This window comes from Megachile rotundata, chromosome 5 (genome assembly GCF_050947335.1).
Source record: "Megachile rotundata isolate GNS110a chromosome 5, iyMegRotu1, whole genome shotgun sequence".
Classification (NCBI taxonomy): Eukaryota; Metazoa; Arthropoda; class Insecta; order Hymenoptera; family Megachilidae; genus Megachile; species Megachile rotundata.
In genome coordinates this window covers 19,488,266-19,502,335 of record NC_134987.1, presented here as the reverse complement: position 1 = coordinate 19,502,335, position 14,070 = coordinate 19,488,266, and the positions used below count along the sequence as shown (strand labels likewise).

The 14,070-nt window shown below is 39.7% G+C and overlaps 1 protein-coding gene across 2 annotated transcripts in view; it reads right to left on the bottom strand.

Moving 5' to 3' along the window:
• Naa15-16 (N-alpha-acetyltransferase 15/16) overlaps positions 1-14,070 on the bottom strand; it is a 46,222-nt gene that overhangs the window by 8,143 nt on the left and 24,009 nt on the right. The window lies entirely within an intron of this gene.

Here is a 14,070-nt window from a genome sequence, read left to right as displayed (position 1 = left end):
AGTAGACTTTCGTTATATTGCCGTCGACTTGGTCAATTGTCTCTATTATTATGGTGGTGGTTTTTGAAAAAAATTATGAAGAAGAAGTTACGAAGTTACAACGTTGATGAATGTATAGGGGTCATTCCACGCCAAATCGATCACTTTTGGAAGTCACCATCTCGGATTTTGCTCTAATCGAAATATGTTGTAGTCCATGTGAAATTAGGGGGGGTTTAAGTCATCATTTTGCCGGTTTCGAATTTGTTAATGAATGACAGGTCGTCAAAATTTGCAATTTTTGCCCGTTTTGGCGAAAATGGGATTCACTTGGGAATTTTTTTCTCAGAAACTACTGAACCGATTTAGCTAACTTTTTTTTTGTTTTATTCGTGAAGGTTTGGGCTATTTTAAAATATTTTTTTTAACTTTGTCAATTTGTTATGAAATGTTGAAAAATTTAAACAAATTCTTTTTTTGCGTTTTTCTCAATGAGGGGCGTAAAGGGTTAAAATTTAAAAAAAATATGGTCATATTCTTTGAAGTTTGCCCTTTAAAATGAGCCCTTCAGAACGATGGAGCCTCGAAAATTGACGACTCTACAAGCTGGAAACGGACGCGGGGTACCCCCATTTCACATAGGCGAGTCGCGCGTTCAGCTATTATGATCGGTTGTTTTATATCACTGGCCTCAAAACTATACAAGAAGACTTCGTACGCGATTAAATGACTCTGTTGATACCTTGAAAAGTGTATTAGTAACCACTCTTGGTCAATGACACATTTTTAAATCGTAATTTGATTTATAGATATTAGTTCCTACATTTATTATTTATGTTCTACAAAAAGGCATTAATACTCGATGGAAACCGCAAAATAAGATTGTTTTCTTCAATCGGGATGGGATAAGAGGAATTATGATCAAAAGTATGGAGTGCACCACCATGTGGGGTAGTCTTAGAAATGGTAGCAGGAGAATGTAATGACAACTATTTTATTACAATAAACACTGGGTTATCATTATTGTACGGACAAGTTTTACGTAGCATTTGTTTATTTGATAATGGCACAAAGTTTTGCAAGCTTCCATTGCCTGTTATTCATAAAGCCGTTAAAAAATGAGTTTGTAAGCAAGCAGCCTGTTTAATATATTCATTTTGTATTACATAATTAAATGCTATGTTTGATAAAGATGATTGTGCCCATTCAAATAAAACTGTAGGATTGGGAATTTGATTTTTTAACGGTCTTTGTGGGCTAGTGCGCATTGCAAGTCTTTGAATGCTATCCTCCAATACTATCCTTTACCATGACTTATTGTAAAAGATTGCCATTCTGCAGAAACATCGAAATTATTAAAATGATAAGTTGAATTAATATAATTTCTTTTGCTTTTACATGTCGTAGCTGTTCTGTTAGTCATGTTATCTAGAACCTAACAACTTTTACGATTTTAACATTTTCAAACTGATGACCGAACAAACAGATCACAATGATATTACTTCAGAATTAAGTTTAACATATTACCAATAGACTTTTCAAGGTACCAACAGAGTCATTTAATCGCGTACGAAGTCTTCTTGTATAGTTTTGAGGCCAGTGATATAAAACAACCGATCATAATAGCTGAACGCGCGACTCGCCTATGTGAAATGGGGGTACCCCGCGTCCGTTTCCAGCTTGTAGAGTCGTCAATTTTCGAGGCTCCATCGTTCTGAAGGGCTCATTTTAAAGGGCAAACTTCAAAGAATATGACCATATTTTTTTTAAATTTTAACCCTTTACGCCCCTCATTGAGAAAAACGCAAAAAAAGAATTTGTTTAAATTTTTCAACATTTCATAACAAATTGACAAAGTTAAAAAAAATATTTTAAAATAGCCCAAACCTTCACGAATAAAACAAAAAAAAAGTTAGCTAAATCGGTTCAGTAGTTTCTGAGAAAAAAATTCCCAAGTGGACCCCATTTTCGCCAAAACGGGCAAAAATTGCAAATTTTGACGACCTGTCATTCATTAACAAATTCGAAACCGGCAAAATGATGACTTAAACCCCCCCTAATTTCACATGGACTACAACATATTTCGATTAGAGCAAAATCGGAGATGGTGACTTCCAAAAGTGATCGATTTGGCGTGGAATGACCCATAGTAATATTGACAACACATGATGAAGATATAACACACAGTGAAGATACGTATTTGTTCACAATTAACCCCTTGCCGTGCTTTAACGAGTCTGACTCGTGACGCATTCACAACTCAAATGCGATAAACCTTACTCAAATTTTGAATACTCTTTAACTTGAAGTTTAGATCCAACTATAATTTGCGTTGACAAGGATCCCTGAATATAAAATACTTCGAACATTTTAATTTTCTTTATTCGTTTTAATGTTATAGTCCTGAATGGTTAGTCTTGACTGACGCACCTCATAAATAAATGGCACGGGAAGGGGTTAAACAAAGATCGTAATTAGTGTCACTATAAGTGTCATACGTACATCCAAGTCTATTCCTGCTTTCCTAAAAATAGGCAGGAAAACAATACTTGTAAATTACTTATAAAATTAATTAAATAAAAGAAAGAATGAAAAGTCGCTTCAGGTAAGTTCTTCAGTGCAGAATAATACAGATTCAATAGGCAATGAACATATTATACAGTAAGAGTCTAGTTATGAGGTAAGGTAAGAGTCATGTATTAAATTCCTGACAAAATATCTTCTCAAAGAACAAAACTTTTTAGCCATTGAACGTCCAAATGTTAAATGAAAGGTATATTTTGAGTGTACTCCAAAATAGAATGCAGTCAAATGAAAGTAACTCAACGCATGATAGTGCAGCACGTGGTAATTCGTTACGTAGAAATTACAACGCGTGGTAATTCAGCGCGTGGTAGTGCAACGCGTGGTAATTCGACGCATGGTAATTCAACGCGTGGTAGTGCCACGCGTGGTAATTCGATGCATGGGAATTTAGCGCGTGGTAGTGCAGCTCATGGTAGTTCGACGCGTGGTAGTGCAACTCATGGTAATTCAACGCGTGGTAATTCTACGCGTGGTACTGTAATGCGTGGTAATTCGACGCGTAGCAATTACAACGCGTGGTAATTCGACGCGTAGCAATTACAACGCGTGGTAATTCGACGCGTAGCAATTACAACGCGTGGTAATTCGACGCATGGTAATTCAACGCGTGGTAGTTCGACGCGTGGTAGTTCGACGCGTGGTAGTGCAACTCATGGCAATTCAACGCGTGGTAATTCTACGCGTGGTACTGTAACGCGTGGTAATTCGACGCGTAGCAATTACAACGCGTGGTAATTCGACGCATGGTAATTCAACGCGTGGTAGTTCGACGCGTGGTAGTGCAACTCATGGTAATTCAACGCGTGGTAATTCTACGCGTGGTAATTCGACGCGTAGCAATTACAACGCGTGGTAATTCGACGCATGGTAATTCAACGCGTGGTAGTTCGACGCGTGGCAACTCGACGCGTGGTAGTGCAACTCATGGTAATTCAACGCGTGGTACTGTAACGCGTGGTAATTCGACGCGTAGCAATTACAACGCGTGGTAATTCGACGCATGGTAATTCAACGCGTGGTAGTTCGACACGTGGCAACTCGACGCGTGGTAGTGCAACTCATGGTAATTCAACGCGTGGTACTGTAATGCGTGGTAATTCTACGCGTAGCAATTACAATGCGTGGTAGTCCAACGCGAGTTAATTCGCCGCGTGGTAATTCGACGCATGGTAATTCACCGCGTGCTAGTCCACACGGGGTAATATACCGAGACTCAACTATAAAACCCAAGCAACAAGTTCGACTGCACTCCAGTTTAAACAGTTTCTCAAGATTAAGATAATCCGGAAAACAAAGGATCCTAAGATCGTAGCTCGATATACCGTGGTCATCCACAGTAACCCCATGTAAAGCATCGTATCGATGGTCTCTCAAGATCGATTCAACCATTGTTCGATTACGTTAAAAGATTATCGGAGAGAATTTACACAACAGCCTAATATATCGCGGAGTTCGCCCACGATCCGCGTGTCGTGTACGGTGAAGGGTGTGTAAAATGGTACCACGGGGCAAGTGCTAGGCGTGGCTCATAGGAGAAATAAGAAAGGGACCGTGGTTGTATCGAGTGGAAAGGCTTTACATTAACGGAGTCGAATCGCGGGCGACGCCACCGGAATGTTAACTTCCCATGGCGGTTTCGTGATCGACGCACCGAAAGAAAAGGCGAGTTTCGGGCAAGGCGAACGTGATCGAATCCCGGATTCGCTGCAAGGTCGTGATCCCTGCCCGGATGAGTGCATCGACAGGATCCCAAAATCCGATGCATCCTTTCTCTGGGGCGGAAAAATTCGGGGAATTATTTTTACTGCCTCTAATAGGATTAACTTTTTTGTACGGACAGGAATCTGGGATTTGTCTCGCGTCTAAAAGAGACCTATTCGGAGGTTCTATTCTACAGCTTTACAAAGGAGGCTTTACATCTTCGAGTGACAAACCCAATAAGCTAAAGATTCGGTGATAAATCATAAAGGTTGAATTTATCCTTAAAGGACCTGGTTTCGAGACTACAACAGAGGCAACTATTTTTACACCTTCACTTCGCAAATTAGATTTGTTATGGCAAATTAAATTACTTGGGGAATCAGTAAAATTAAAAAATAAAGATTTTCTTTCAAAAATTCGGAGACTAGTAGATGTATCTAATCATCTCGGTTTCTTAGCAAGGTCGATTTAATTATTTGCGACGTGTTTTCACGCGTTGGGTAAACTGAGTTTCTATCGGAAGGCTTAACGAAAACTTGGCAGTTTTTGCGGCACGAGCGAGTCGTAATGTAATCACTGTATTCATGGCTCGGGTCATGAATTACCCCGCCACGTAACAGTTCCCTAGGTATTTTCGCTACGAAGAACGCGAATACGAGAAATTGAATGACGAAACAGCAGCTGAATATTAATGTTCATTGCCCGTGGCTTAATGTACATCGTAATCGGGGCTGCGAATGCAAATCACACTTTTATTCGAATCGTTTTCGACTGCTCGACATCCTGAATAACGAAAAATCACGCACGATCTACACTGATTTTGCGTAATGGATATGCACGAAAAGATTCTCCTTTCTCGTCGGGAAGACGCGGAAATAATTTCGACTCGCGAGGAATATATAAATTTACAAATTCGGAAATTGGAGATCAAGTTTGTGAATCAAAAAAGTTGAAAACCTAACAAAATTTCATTAGAAAGTCTGAAAACTTTGCACTCGAAGGTAATTCGACTGTTTGCAAACAGCTACCTTAAAATTCAGTTAAAAAGTTAAATGAATTCTTTTAAGGTTTTATTATTTCTGTACTAATAATTTCAAATGTTGTTTGTTTCACTATGTTTATATGCAACACGTGTCGTATTATAGAATCAGTTAAAAAATGCTCATTTCAAATTATTGTATTAAATAAAATGGTGACTGAGAGTCACCTCTCGAGCGCAAAGGGTTAAATATGTAAAATATAATTTTGTCAGTATAATTTTGGGGACTTGGGAATTTGAGGATGTGGGAATTTGGGGACTTGGGAATTCGGGAGCTTGGGAATTCGGGAGCTTGGGAATTTGGGGACTTGGGAATTCGGGAGCTTGGGAATTTGGGGACTTGGGAATTCGGGAGCTTGGGAATTCGGGAGCTTGGGAATTTGGGGACTTGGGAATTCGGGAGCTTGGGAATTTGGGAGCTTGGGAATTTGGGGACTTGGGAATTCGGAAGCTTGGGAATTTGAGAGCTTGGAAATTTGGGGACTTGGGAATTCGGGAGCTTGGGAATTTGGGGACTTGGGAATTCGGGAGCTTGGGAATTCGGGAGCTTGGGAATTCGGAAGCTTGGGAATTTGGAGACTTGGAAATTCGGGAGCTTGGGAATTCGGGAGCTTGGGAATTTGGGGACTTGGGAATTCGGGAGCTTGGGAATTTGGGGACTTGGGAATTCGGGAGCTTGGGAATTTGAGGACTTGGGAATTCGGGAGCTTGGGAATTTGGGGACTTGGGAATTCGGGAGCTTGGGAATTTGGGGACTTGGGAATTCGGGAGCTTGGGAATTCGGGAGCTTGGGAATTTGGGGACTTGGGAATTCGGGAGCTTGGGAATTTGGGAGCTTGGGAATTTGGGGACTTGGGAATTCGGAAGCTTGGGAATTTGAGAGCTTGGAAATTTGGGGACTTGGGAATTCGGGAGCTTGGGAATTTGGGGACTTGGGAATTCGGGAGCTTGGGAATTCGGGAGCTTGGGAATTCGGAAGCTTGGGAATTTGGAGACTTGGAAATTCGGGAGCTTGGGAATTTGAGAGCTTGGGAATTGGGGAGCTTGAACCACATATAAGTTTTACAAAATTATGAGTTTAATACAATTGTGTTGAAGTTGGACCACGTCCGTATTTCCGAAGACCGTTCTCTAGTTAGCCGGTGTGTCATAAGTACTCGTACAAGTTCTGAAAACAGGGGGATTGACGTTTCCCCGATTCTTGACTCAATAATTAGGACTTAGTCGTTGAGTCAGCGATTCGGGACAGAGAAGTTATGAGAACACTGCAAAACCAGCTTATTTGCGAGGGACTTACGTACCGTGAAAGCGTTACAAATACGGAAAGAAATGAGCCGATACAAGCGGAGGTTACGTGCTATCCCATTTTTCAAAGCGTCAAAATATTTCCTATTACAGGTTTTCACTCGCATGCAAAATGCCATTGAAGAAGAATTTTATTTCTTAGAAGATTAACTCTTTCCGGGTAAAAGAGCGTCTACGGAAAGTAGCTTGCTTTTCTTTACACAATTTATGGCAGTAATTAAATTTAGACTCCTTCCATTTGTAATATTTTACTTTTTACCCTTGTACGTTATTCTTTTTTTCGCCAGCATGAGAGTACAAATGCCTGAGCATGAGTAGACAGATTCCGCGAACGATTTTACAATTAAGGAGACGTTCAATAATCGTGGTTGAAGAATTCTTCCATTTAGTACCGCTTCGAACGATATGACGTATCGCGTCTTCCACGTGCAGAAGAATTCGCAGTATAGATTCAATATTTTATCGTGGAGGCATGGATGTTCTGTGAGAAGTATAATTAAAATTTCAAGTATAATTTTATTGAAGTCTACTGAGAAATTGTAGAAACATTCGAGATATTTTAACGATTTAATTGTGGGAAAATGTCTGGTGTGTTAGGTGATTAATACATCAAATGGCGGACTTCGACACATGTGGAGTCTAATAAAAATTGATGACATAAAAGTATCGCAAACTTGCACTTATGTTATATCAATATGAAGGTTGAAGTTCCGTCTAAATGTCTACTTAATCGTTTTATTAATATTTTTAATGCAAAATGAATTTTTCATCGAGACAAAAAAATAGACATTCAGTAAAAGGAAAAAAGTAGGTGGTCAACTAATTATTTCATTTTTAAATTTGTATTAAAAATAGTGACAAAATATTTACACTGTCGTTTAAGTGAAACTTTAAGCTTTAAATTGATATGCCACACGTGTTACTTAATAATACTTTTATGTCATAAAATGTTATTAGACCGTGCGCATTCTAAAACCCTTCATTCGATATGCAACAATGTTTCCAAGAACGTGGATTCTCCTCTTCTCCATTCTTTTAAAGATGACAAGTCTCTGCTCATGTCAAACAATAGGACAGTTCAAGCATAGACATCAACGACCGAAGACAATCATGGAATACACCGAAAAAGAAAGAGACACTCGTCGAATCTCAAGTAAATCACGGCGAAAGTGACGGCGGGTATAGTTGCGGCTCACAGATATAGCGTGGTCGTAAAACATTTTAGGTCTTCATAGATTCAAAGCTCCCAAATTCCGAAGCTCCCAAATTTCCAAGCTTCCGAATTCCCAAGCTCCCGAATTCCCATGCTACCGAATTCCCAAATCCCCAAATTCCCAAGCTCCCAAATTCCCAAGCTCCCAAATTCCCAAACTCCCAAATTCCCAAGCTCCCCAAATTCCCAAGCTCCCGAATTCCCAAGTCCCCAAATTCCTAAGCTCCTGAATTCCCAAGTCCCCAAATTTCCAAGCTCCCGAATTGCCAAGTCCCCAAATTCCCAAGCTTTCAAATTCCCAAGCTCCCGAATTCCCAAGCTCCCGAATTCCCAAGCTCCCGAATTCCCAAGTCTCCAAATTCCCAAGTCCCCAAATTCCCAAGCTCCCGAATTCCCAAGTCCCCAAATTCCCAAGTCCCCAAATTCCCAAGCTCCCAAATTCCCAAGTCTCCAAATTCTTACATCCCCAAATTCCCAAGTCCCCAAATTCCCAAGCTCCCGAATTCCCAAGCTCCCAAATTCCCAAGTCTCCAAATTTCCAAGCTCCCAAATTCCCAAGCTCTCAAATTCCCAAGTTCCCGAATTCCCAAGCTCCCAAATTCCCAAGCTCCCAAATTCCCAAGTCCCCAAATTCCCAAGCTCCCAAATTTCCAAGCTTCTGAATTCCCAAGTCCCCAAATTCCCAAGTCCCCAAATTTCCAAGCTCCCGAATTTCCAAGCTCCCGAATTCCCAAGCTCCCGAATTGCCAAGTCCCCGAATTCCCAAGTCCCCAAATTCCCAAGCTCCCAAATTCCCAAGTCTCCAAATTCTTACACCCCCAAATTCCCAAGCTCCCGAATTCCCAAGCTCCCAAATTCCCAAGTCCCCAAATTCCCACATTTCAAGTCCCTAAATCCCCAAATTCTCAAACATCCACCACTGTAAATCCCCAAATTCTCAAATGTCTATTCCAAATCCCCAAATGGTGAAACAATAAGGACCTCGCTATACCGGTGAGCCGAAGTGTCCCACTAATATGCAACGACGAGCAATGACACTTTCGCCGTAAACGTTTCTTCTCCCTACAGAAGGTCATTGTACGTGTAAAAATACACGCAAGACACGGGGGGAATTCGTAATGAAGGCTGGAACAAGAGCGGCCGTGTTCAAGCCGAATTTCTAATTCTACGAGCGAAAGGGAAAATCGGTCGTAGGAAAGTTGTGCGAAAGACGCCGATGAATCGCAAGCAGCCCGACGACAATCGGCGTCTTTTCGACGCAAATTAACATTACAATATAACAGATTTCTATAGAAGTCGAAGATCGAAGTTCAACGATCAATCGAACCATTCATAAGATGGTTGATGAAACAGTGACCCATTTAAAATTATGAGATCATTTAATATCGTTTTATTTGTGTCAAGTGATCGTAAATATCTTCTCTTGTAGCATAATTATTTCCTGAAACCCGAAATGTGTCAACATAATTTTGATCGTTGCTTCATTCGTAAAAAATTCGCATTAATCTTTGACGAATATCATAAAATTGTTTTCATCGATCCTTGTTTACGTGACCACTCACTTTTTTTATCGCATTTTTACATACAGGATGTTTTTTGATGGCTTTTTCTAAACAGTCGATACGTTCGTTGAAAAAAAAGCTATCAAACTTCGTACGCTGTCTAAATTGCATTTACAGCATGCATTTGCGCTGCACCCATTGTCGTTGACTCAATTACGACAAAGTTAAATAGATTGCTTCTAATTACAGCCTAACGAACCATCAATTTTGCATCGTTCAACAGCCGATAGTCATCTCGACCTATATTTATGCGACCGCTAAAAGGTAAAACGGCTTTTACCTTTTATAACTCGTAGGTATTATTATTGACAGTAATTGACTTCTTCCATATACGCAAGTACAATAACAAATAAAATACGATATTGTAATTTGACTCTTTAAGAATATTTTTATTCTGTTCATACAATTATTAAAATTTGCAGTCGAGGTGTTAATATGCAGTATAGATGCAGCGTATTATATCTTTCGAACTGCAAGCAAACTTCTCGGAGCATTTCCTGTCCCGGCGTTAAAGTCACTGAAACGGGCAGCGAATACCAAGAACCAGCATGCAGGGAATCTTCATTCTGGTCAGATTCGCGTTCAACGATACCAACAATGTTTCAGAAAACGAATGACAAGACATTTTCGAATTTTTACATTCCACAATAGCGAACACGGAAGCCAAATGTTTCTTCCGAAGAATCGTCCTCTTTTTTAAATATTTTACCGTCTTTTATTCGTATAAAAATATACGATTCTACCGTCGTTAAGATCGGTATCATTGTTATAATTACACTTAATCAGTCTTTTGATACATCTCGCTTAGAACAGGAAACTAATCTTGCACGCGAATAATTCGTCGCTTCCTGATTTTCTTCGGAATAATAGCGAGGGGAAACTCGAGAAATTTTCCTCGCTATAATTCCATGAGAAAAGAACCGTTCGCCTCTAGCGTCGCAGAGAGATAATTCTCTCATTAACACGCCCTCGTGCAGCGTTCAATTTAACGATAATAAACGTCAGACAACGCGTGGCTGACAACGCGGTGATTTAAACACCGAGTTCCAACAAAGAGACGCAATAAATTTTCGATCCTTGTCGTACAAGGTCTTAATTGAACTTGTCCAAACGTCTTTTTCATATTCCTTTTTTCCCCACGATCATTGTCGTCGGGTACACGTATTTTCCCGCAATTTTGCACGAAAGCGAGAATGCAGTTTCTCACAGACCTTATCGTCGCCTATCTTGAGAACCGGGTCGGATTAGTTTCAAGATCATGGCGAAAAGGTTGTTCTTTATACCTCTGCCAGATGTCACGGACGTTGTCTCCCTACCAACATTTAAATGTAGTAGCCTTTTTATTAAGGGTCTGTAAAGTTTAGGCTGTCCTTGCTTTTTCTCATTCTGTATAATATTTAACACCAAACCTACTGGCATATAATGTGTACTTAATTTGAAATTAAAAATGAAGTTAAAAAATAAATAAACAAACAACGAGACATAAATTAGAACATATATTTATCCTTCATCTCGATGAAGATCAATGCTGATTTCAAGGGATGAACTTTAACAAAATGTGTACTTTATAATCAGACACTTGTGGAGCGGTCATTTATGAAGACTCTCCAGTACAAAGATTTGAAAGTCTCAAGATACAGAGATCAAGACAATCAGGCACTAAAATTCCGAAGACCTCAAGTCTCCAAAGCAGCAAATTTCGAAATATGAACAGTAAAACATCGAGCATTCCTGGAGTCTCAAAAACTGACCTCGCCGCAAAAATATGTCCAGCAATATCGGATGGCGCCTAAGAATCGATAAGAGGAAGGTCGTTTTGGGCATCGTCGACCTTGATGAGAATCTCTTTCGATGAGTCAGCCAACGCTAGACAGTTGGAAATAAACACGCCAGGCATTCGTGCACGATTTTCACGGGGCTCGACCGCTTCTGGGGACGTCCTTAGAGCAACCGTGACTCAGGACGTTCCTGGGAAAAACGTGAATGAACGATCAAGCCTTAAAAATACCGACTGATCGCTGCAACCCGTTTGCTGCCACCATGACGGTTCAGGACGTGCGTCACACGGGGCATCCGTCACTCGTGGCTCGACGGTGTCGTCAGAGACCGAGAATACTGTGTCGTCAACGATATATGGGATGCGACGGAAAGAATAACCTGGCAGCTGCTTCGAGAGGTCATCGTCGGTAACTTATGGATCGTTCGGACTGAATATGGACCGACGAGGAGGTCGTTAATAATGCAACGATCCGCGAATAGAGACGACAATTTCGGGAACCCACGCTGGATCGATGGCGGATTTCAACTGCTTCGCATTTGGACGCATCGAAACCTGGCGTGTGGAATCTTGGGGCGGAGGAAGACTTCCATGATTGATTTGCTTTGATTCTTTTGCGGATGTAGCGGTTCGTACGTGTTTTAAATATAGGCTGGTGCTTTATCCAGCTCTTATATATGGATCTTATAGGAATGTTATGGAGCTTCACACTTTTGGTACAAAGTTGACAATGTTAATGAGTTTTAAATATAATTATAACATAGGACTGGAGGAAATTTAATTCAGTCAAAATAGGTTTCTATTTCAGGTTTCATGTTTGATATTACAAAATTTTATTGACGTGTGCTTTGTCATTTTCTACTGAGGTAAGAAATAGTTTATGATATTTGATGTTTCAGTTCAGCTAATTACAGAAAGAGAAACTTATGCACTCATAACTTCCACATTATTTATACTAATTATCCGGTTCATTACCATGTACTAAATCTAACTTCAGTTAATTTAAATTTATATTCCTTGTATGACTAAACTTTCACATACAATAAAAGAATGCGTCGGTTTTATTAAAAGCAAGATGAAAATTGCGGTTCAAAAATCGTGACAGAATTTCTTGAAATTGATTAAACTTTCTCCTCTTTCTCCTGCAGTCGTTTGAGGCAGGATGCACGGAATATTAAAAACGTCGAAAACTGGAATTCGAGAAGAGCACATTACGTTGGTGTTTGTTGGAGTTTAGCACGATCGTTACGATGGTTATCAAATTTTTTGGACGCAGTTTCGACAAGTGGGCCGAACTTCCGCGCACGTTCGTGTTCGCTGCACGTGAGGAGCATCGCTAAACAAATTTCTGCGTTCGGTTATTCGGTTCGTTTTGCAGCGCAGAAATGTTTGACGATTAGTATTGTCAGGGATGTTTATCGACGCGAAACTGACAATAGGGTATTGATCAAGTATTGGCACCGTATTGATCAAATTGTAGTTGTATTTTATATCTTCCAACTAGTTGTACACCGAAGTTACTCAATATATTACTGAATAAAAATGGAAGTCATAAGGTAAATTTCGGTAATAAATTTAAAAAAATTACAGTTTATAATGATGGGAAGAAATGCGACAATTATTAAGGGAGATTAGCGGTCACGTCAATTAACACGCGACTCGTGATCATGCAAGGTGATTCTTGAGTGACACGATTATTCATGGGTCCGACGTTTCTGTTTCCGTGCTCATTACTGCGTTTCAGCGGGCACACGTTGACGCGATCGCTTGTCATGCAACTAATAAACCTACGTGCGAGGTGTCCAACGATTTCATGCTCCTCGATCTCTTTGTGAGATCAAATGACACGTTAATTCCTTTCGCTGTAACGTCCATTGTGTAACGATCGAGTTAAAAACTGAAACTGGATAAATACTGTATTTATCATTTCAGTAATCTCCTAGCAAAACCTCGAGTATTTCGATTGATAAATGAATCCTTCATAATTAATTACAGAAAGAATGAGAAAGACGTATCGAGTCCATCAGCCGGAGAATGTCGATCGTTTCTTTTATCTAGGAAACATCCAAGGATCCGCCTTTGGATTAATAAACCGAAAGAAGTTTTTGCGGGGTTATTGCAACTGAATGGAATAAAAATCCGTGGAGATGCAACTATCGAGAAGACCTGTTGCGAATATCTTTTTATATAGTCACCGTTGCTTAGTAAAAAGCAGGTTTTTCCACGTCCATTTCCGTCTACGACCAACGCGATTATCTTATTATTACATCATATACGTTTTTGATCGGATAACTGCATGTGTGTTATGTTTGTAATTGTATAGAATTGTTTCAATCGATGTAAACATCGACTAGTAAGACTCGAACCGAGTGATTTAATAAAGTTACCTTTATACAGTAACGTGGCGCAAGTAAGCAACTAAGCAATAAATTTTGAACATTTCCTTTCGTTTAAAGGAAATGATTTTGTTAGATTATTAATAGATCGCGGATGTTTATGCATTAATGATAAATCGAAGTGTACAGAATCAGCATAAATCATGGACTTTATAAACTGTTGATCTCACAGATTGCCTGGTTTATTTATACTTTCCAGACCTCGATATCCGCAATCTTCTATTTTTGGATTTTTTGGAATTAGACTAAATTTATTGATGTTGTTGTTACAGCATAAATTATAAGAAGCTGCGGTACTCAGAAGTGTAACATCATGTGTTGTAATTATAGTATCAAGTGTTATGAGTATAAGCGTTGTGAGTTATATCAAGTATTGTTGAGTTGTAATATCACGCGTACCGATATTATTTGTACTATCACAATATCATGTAAGAAGTGATATGTTGTAATATTATGCGTTGTATCACTAAACGATAGATTACCACGAATTAGATGTCTGAACGTTATATCAC